This window comes from Taudactylus pleione, unplaced genomic scaffold (assembly GCF_031769625.1).
Source record: "Taudactylus pleione unplaced genomic scaffold, aTauple2 ptg000055l, whole genome shotgun sequence".
Lineage (NCBI taxonomy): Eukaryota > Metazoa > Chordata > Amphibia > Anura > Myobatrachidae > Taudactylus > Taudactylus pleione.
The window spans coordinates 5,552,647-5,560,580 of record NW_028284457.1 but is presented as its reverse complement, the minus strand read 5'-3'; the positions used below and the strand labels follow the sequence as shown (position 1 = coordinate 5,560,580).

General features: G+C 42.7%; 1 protein-coding gene across 3 annotated transcripts in view; it reads left to right on the top strand.

Annotated features, from left to right (window-relative positions):
* Positions 1-724: 724 nt before the first annotated feature.
* The window catches only part of PDLIM5 (PDZ and LIM domain 5), a 221,390-nt gene continuing 214,180 nt past the window's right edge, over positions 725-7,934 (top strand). For all 3 annotated transcript variants that reach the window (XM_088464425.1, XM_088464427.1, XM_088464426.1), the window contains exon 1: positions 725-898. The gene's annotated coding sequence lies outside the window, so the exon portion shown is untranslated. The remainder of the gene's footprint in view (positions 899-7,934) is intronic.

Genomic DNA, 7,934 nt, shown 5'->3' with positions numbered 1-7,934 from the left:
ACCCTGGCCCTGATTCAGAGCCGGACGCTCTGAAAGAGCGCTCGCTCTGAATCAGGGCGTTTTTTTTTTGTGCGGCCTCCTGGCCGCTCGCATAGCTGTGGGTGACCATCCACAGCTATTGCGAGCGGCCATGATGATGGTCGCGATGGTCAAGACCATCGCGACCATCAGGCTTGCGACGAGACCCTTCTGGTAGGGTCTCGTGGCCGCAAGCCCCAGAGAGATTTCGGCTCTAACAGAGCCGAAATCTCTCCACTGACATCTCTCCACTGACATCGCCCTTTGGGGCGAGACCAGGAGCGACGGATTGCCCGTCGCTATCCGGATCTCGCGCATGCACACAACGGAGCCGGCTCTGTCGTGCGCATGGGCTGTGGGCCACCATCGACCCGGTTGCGAGCGCTCAGCGCTTGCGACCGAGTCTGAATCAGGCCCCCTGTTCCAACCTCTGGGTCAGGCTGGAACTTTTGGTATAAAAGCAGTATTTTGGTATAAAAGCAGTATTACTTGGACTGCACTGATATGTGGCTGTAACACTGCAGTAAGTGCATGATTAAAGGTAAGACATCCCAGGGTCTGTAGGGATCACGGTGACTATACAGAGCACGGCATAATGCCACCTTGCTGCGAGGGGCGCTGCCCGCTCAGGTTGCTGCACCCTCTCATGTCAGCCGCCGCCCTCTCTCTCTCGCCCTCTCTCTCTCTCCCTCTCTGGGAGGGGCGAGCGGACTGTCCCAGTGTGAGGTAGGAAAGGAAGAGAACACCCAGGAGAGCAGCTCTGATATATAACAGAGGCGGAAGTTCTATATAGGCAGCAGAAGCAGAGAGCAGCCCGCCAGTCTCCCGGTGTTCTGATCACTTCCCGCCGCCCGTACAGCAGCGTCTCCTCGTATTACAGGTAGGTCCTATAGCGCTGCAGTTACAAGGTGTGTGTGCCTAGTGCACCCAGGACCCAGCAGTACTAATGCAGCACTCTGGTGTCCGTGAGAGGAGGACTGCGCCGGCCACCACACTTTATTATATGAAGTCATGGTATAAATACTGCATATTACAGCAACAGCCGGTCTATGTCTTATGGGTATTGCTTAACATGCTACAGCTCTGGCTGCCTGAGGATGTTTTGCATTAATGGTGGCACCTCTGCCCCTTGTGTACCTGGGTGCTGGTGATTGAGCATGTAGCAGAGGACTGTGGGTACGGGGCAGAGGTCTGTACCCTGCCTGTCGGGGCATGTTCACTGCAGTGAAACTACTCCACCTATATATTTCTCCTTTTGTGTTTTATGCCTCGCAGTAGTCAGCAGCCAGCATTAGAGACCAGTAGCAATGTATGGGAGAACCTGACTTACACAGAGAGTCTAAAGTACACTACTGACTTTTACTACTGTTTTGCTGCTCATTACTTTCTTAGCTGTCACTTTGTTAAATGTTATGTTTGGGAAATAAATAGAAATTGTAAAGTTTTCCACTCCAGAAATATAAAATGACATGTAACTATCTTATCATTTAACAGGGTATATGATTTTGCAAATGATTATAAATGAGCAAGTCTAGGTTTTTATAGGACCTTATATCTATTGAACAAAGAAAATAAATTCATACTTTTGGTAGCTCGTGAGCGTCTTAGATCTAAATCTGCCACAAATGCCGCACAGCATGGTTTTGCCAAGCTGCAAATTTCTCCCTTTTTTGTATTTGCTCCTAACTGTGAATCAGGCCCTAGTAGTTAGTCAATGACTTCCTGTCAGTCTGGCAACTTTATTTTTATTTAATTTCTGCTAATGCTGAGCTGGAACTTGGGCTTTAGAAAGGAAGTGACCATACAGAGACACACAATGCTCCAGCTCAGGGACCTCTAGCAGAAGGGAAATATCCTGCTCTTCAATTGGCAGCCAAATCAGTGGGCGACTGCATGGAGTCAGAGATAAAATGTTCTTCTTTTCATCTGAAATATTAGATAGTTCACTTAGACGGTTTAAAACAGATGTACTGTTTCAGACTTTAATCTTAAGATATAATAAAATGTTAATTGCTTCCTTTGTTAATCATCATTCTGTTTTTTACTTCTAACATATTACTTTCCTGTGTGTCATGTACAGTAATGTAAGAAGGCAGGTGGATACTTCAGAGTTCAGTACAGTGCTTATATTGCATATAGTCGAAATGCTGTAAACTTTTCAGGCAGAAGCATATGTATCTTTTAAGCTCATCTGTGTGACCCCTTTCTTCCTTCCACAAATCTATCCTTCCTTTTTTTTTTTTTTTTTTTTAAGTTTAGCAGATGATAATGGATTTTGAATGCAGTCAAGGGCAAACATAGGGTGTATTTGGTTTCATAATCACTAGAATAACTAGGAATGAATGATTGCAGAACATTGTTAACTCTATATGTACAGGTTGTCTCCCATATCCAAATATTCTGAAATATGGATTTTTTTGGGCATGACTGAGATAATGAAACATTTGATTGTTGATGGTTTAATGTACACAAACTTTGTCTAAGGCACAAATTATTAAAATTAATTTATAAAATGACCTACAGGCTGTGTATAGGGTGTATATGAAACAAATTAATTTCATTTCCGTACACAAACTTTGCTTGAGCCACAAAATTATTGAAAATATTGTATGAAATTATCTGCAGGCTGTGTGTATATAACGCATAAATGCATTCTGTGTGTATATTTGGCTCCCATTCCCAAAATATTTCATTATTAAATGTAAATATTCCAAAATACCCCTGGTCCCAAGCATTTTGGATATGGGAGACTCAACCTGTACTGCTAAGGCTGATGTTTTACACATTGGCTGTGAAATTAACTAGTTACAATCTATATTTCATCATCTTTCTCTGTGATCTTGTAAATGTTTTTGCATCTATCCCTGTACATTAATTTCCTCCCTCTCCTCACTTTTTAGGTTTAATGGGTTAAAATAAGTTTTAAAACTCTCAGACAATCATACCAATTGTCTCATTTTGTTTTACTGAAATCACATTGTTCAGTCACTTGTAATGTCGACATCGCTCCTGTTTTCTGGTTGTAAATTTAGAGTTCTTTAACCAATTGATTTTCCTTAAAAAGTAGACATAGCAATGTTTTTATGTTGTACGTAGTAAACGCACCATCCTCTTAATGGCATGCCTGACGTGGTCGCATTAGTCAGAGAATCCTGCTTCCGGCAGCTGTCCGAATCGGCTCACACAGACGGCCTCTCTGTTGCTGCAGCAACCACCTGGCGGCTACACGTGGCTGCAGGAAGACCTTCTTCCTGCAGCTGGAGCTCAGGGCAGCCGTGGGTATCTGTTCACAGCCATTCAGTCTGTGATCCATGATCCTAACAGGATCACCCACAATCTACTTTGTGCTCCCAGGCAGCACAACAGTAGCAGCAGAGATGGGCGATCCTCACTATTTCCCACCCCCTGCTGGTGACTGCTCTTTATAGTACATTTTTAAACAAACAAACGTGTATATACGAGGGGTGTGCATAATTTTCCGGATGCCAAAAAGTATTATATTTACAAATAAAATTAACATTAATTTTTTTCAAAGTATTTGCCTGAGGAGTCTATGCAATGTTGTATGCAGTTGGTGAAGCAGCTGGATTCGTCTGAAGCACGTATGTCTTCTAGATGCTGGATGAAGGTCACCACTGCAGCTTCTGGTAACTCAAAAAGAATACCACACATCTTGCGCTTGATTTGTGGGCATATGAAGAAGTTGCAAGGGGCCAGGTCTGGTCTGTACGGCGGATGACAACGTTTCTGGTTACGTTCATGGGCCAGAAAACCCACCACTTTCCTGGACTTGTGGGGGCGGGTACATTGTCATGATGAAGAAGGGCACCACGAGTGCGAGCACTTGGAAATGGCTTCCAGCACTTACGGCAGGCATTGGTTGGCGTACCAGTCCACAGTGATGCTGTGCTGCTGCACTGGTGATACAGTAGCTACATGACCAGTCTTGGACACAAAAATAGCAACTGTCTGCTTGGCCACACTGCGCTCATGTTGTAACTTCTGTGGTGGCGCACCTCCAACTGGGGTCCACTGGGCCAACTGTTTATTGGTCTCTGGGTTGAAACTGTACATTCAGGATTCATCGCCACTAATTATTTTCAGACAGTTTGAGAGACCGCCATCAAATCTGGCCAGCATGTTGCTGCTCCAAGTCACCCGAGCCTCCTTCTGTTCTCGAGTCAGCAGATGGGGCACCCAGTGTGCAGAAACCTTACTCAGGCCAAGTTTTTCATGGGGTATTGAGCGGATGGATCCCTATGAGATGCCGATCTCCTTCTGTAACTGGCCGTGGTAACCCTGACATTCACCTCAACTATGACCTGCATGGCTGCATCGTTGCCCTCGGTGTTGGTGGATACAAGTTGGCCGCAGCACTCCTCATCTTGCAGGGACCGTCTACCACTCCGAAATTCTGCAAACCATTCAAAGACAGTGATCCGGGACGGTGCTTTCTCCCCAAAAGCAGCTTGCAGTCCGTCATAACTCTCCTGCTGTCGCAGACCACTCTTGCAGTCATAGAAGATCATGGCTCTCCACAATGGCCTCTGAGTTTCTTGAAGGCAGTGATCCAGCTGACTTCTTCGGTGTGCAGTGCTGCTTATATACAGTTCTGTGCCCTGGTTTTTCATAAGAACTTTAGTCAGAGGCTATAATCCACAACCAAAAAAAAAGATAAACAGGCGCTGAAATGTGTTGCTTTTCTAGCAGCTACTATGAAAAGTAGGGGAGTCACTCCCTATAAGTACAAAATCACATGCAATAGAGCAAGTAGCGCTAGTGGTATAGTTATTTACATAACATATAGACTGTGGTATTGAATATATAAAACAATTTATTATAAAAAATGTTGCTGATTCCACAATAGGATATTGCCTATCAGCACATAACATTAAAATCACAAGTTCTCACCCATAATCTCAAGTCTGTATTAAACTTTGATATAAGATCCTAGTGGGGTACCATCGATGTTGCCTCAATTGGGGACTGTTCTTTGGATGTTGTCACTGGCTGCCGCTAGAGGAATATCCCTTAGGTATTATAATCTAATTGGTGGGTCCTCAAGTGATGCGGTCTCCTATATATTATAATTGCTGCTTGGTAAAGTGCCTAGTGCCGCTAGAGGAATGTCCCTTGTATAAGATAGTTCCAGTAATGGGTCCTCAATTCATGCGGTAGCTGGATAGCAAAATTCTGGATGCAGCATAAATGATGTTGAGCATATCACTGAGTCCTCAGCTCCAAGGGCTAGTGTGGTGATTAAGCAGCAGAGTCTGCTTGTATATGAAGATAGTCACCCAATCTCCAGGTCCTTAGCTCCAAGAGCTGCTGGAGTGAGAGATGATGGTACAGGCGATGTTCCAATAAGGATCTATAAAGTAGGGTGATGTCTGAGAAAAATCCTGACGCGTTTCCCTGCGTCTAGGCGCAGCTTTATCAAAGGTAAGGAATGTATATCAAGCATGGTACTTTTATACCCTTAAGTAGGGTTATTAAGAGGCACCTGATTTCAATTAAGAAAATACCACAAATACAATTGTTACTAGTTTTCACCAAATTTGCATTTTAACCATACATAAGTATGAACATATAAACATTTAGAGTGCAGACCCATTTTTCAAAAGAACTTTTGTTACCATACTATATAGAAAGCATTATTAGAGTTTCCAGTTTCTCAATACCTCATCACGTGATGTAAACAAGGGAGTACTGTTTGTATTTAATCCTCTAGCGGCAGCCAGTGACAACATCCAAAGAACAGTCCCCAATTGAGGCAACATCGATGGTACCCCACTAGGATCTTATATCAAAGTTTAATACAGACTTGAGATTATGGGTGAGAACTTGTGATCTTAATGTTATGTGCTGATAGGCAATATCCTATTGTGGAATCAGCAACATTTTTTATAATAAATTGTTTTATATATTCAATACCACAGTCTATATGTTATGTAAATAACTATACCACTAGCGCTACTTGCTCTATTGCATGTGATTTTATAATCCACAACCAGACAGTCATAAACTTTAGTCAGAGACTATAATCCACAACCAGACAGTCATATTGTGTCTACCTATGCACGGCACATCCAGAAACTTATTGCACACCCGTTTGTGTGTGTGTGTGTGTATAAAATAGTGAGAAATAAAAAATATTGCAAACAGCGCATCATTTGATCAGATCCACTGTCATCCCACCGAAGCCAACACCACTGGCATCCTCTGCAATCCACCAGCGCTTCCTGGACCAATGACGTCACCACGTCTGTCATTAGCCATGTAAATTGCTATTTAAACTTGATCCAGTATCTTTTTATTAACAAATTAGTCTATTTCTTAAAAAAATATACTGAGTCATGCTTAATTAGCTATTTACTTAATTTATTTTATTTTGTAACCTTTTTATAAAAAATATCCAGTGAAGTGGTTAAACGAGTGTTCCCTTTTATTGTTTTTATTCACTGGACAATTCAAATACATATGTCTACATCTATCTGTGCTCATAGTAAAGCAAATGGAAATAGAATACTTTGAAAGGTCACAGTTGACATCTAATATATAGGTCAGGGCTGCCATCAAGAAATGTGTAGTACAAATGAAACCAGCAGGAACCCCCACCTTCTCAATACTCACACCAACCTGGTGGATACACATTAGACAAAAAAAACAAAGATAGTTGAAAAATATTAACATGAAATATTTTTAAAGAGAATTTAAAAAAAAAAAACTATTCAAAGATTAAGCATTTAAAAAAATAAATAAATAAATATATATATATATATATATCAGGTATTGCTTCTGTATAAGTACTGCCATGATTTTAAATCTGCTTCCCCAAGCATAGGTAGTATTCTGACAGGGTAAGAGAAGTCTCTAATGATTTATCAAAGGAAAATTTTATTTAATTGACGTCCCTACTTCTCATTGTCGGTCACCAGCCACGGGAAAGGGTTCAGAGGCACAGCTGTGGCGGAGGAACAGCTGGTAATGGGGTCAGAGGCACACATGGGGAGGGGGTCAGAAATGCAGATTAGGACAGGAGTCAGAAGTACAGATGTAAAAGGGGGCAGATGCACAGAGTGAGAGCAGAGGAATGAGTTAGTCACAGTGGCCTAGCTGGTAAAGAGAACAGGCACATGAGGAAAACTTCTGAGATCCTTTTTTACTGTGTAATAAGACCAGCCACTGGAACCAGGGGGAGGAAAAGAAGAGAGGAAGAGAGTTGGGGGCGGGGGCACATGAAGAAGGTAGCAGTGGTCCAGATGGGTTGGGTACAATATCGTCAGCGGAATCCCGACTGTCAAAATCCAGGTGAATGTTGGTAAGTATTCTAACAGTCTCCTTCAGCACCCTTAAGGTGCCCACACACATACCGACTTTTCATCCAGTTTGGCCGGTTTCGACAAATCGTGATGACAGATCATGTAAAAAATGTCGAAATCGTGAGTTTCTACTCTTGATCACGATGCCGATGCTCGTCCCCGCTCGTCGTACCTCGCATCTTCAGATCTGCCGTGCTGTAGGGCAGATTAGCCAATCTGGGATACAATGCACTGGCTGCAAGATAGATCTTAAGTCAGATTGGACATTTTTAACTCCATCGTGACCACGACTGCCTGGGGAGAGTTCAGGGGAAATCATGAACATCGGCTGATTGGGAGCAAATTGTTATGTGTGTGGGCACCTTTACCCTCCATCTAGTGCCTAACTGTAATACTTATTGTTGGGATCCGTCAGTATTTTGACCTGTCTGGATTCTGCTGCTGGTATTGTGAAAGTAACAAAGAACTGCGCTGGAAATCCACAACAGTCATAAACTAATAGAAAAAGTTAAATGTAAATATCTCTAGTTTATTGGTAACCATCAAATTCAGGGGCCTATTCATTAAACGTAAAACTTCTCTGGAGATAATTAG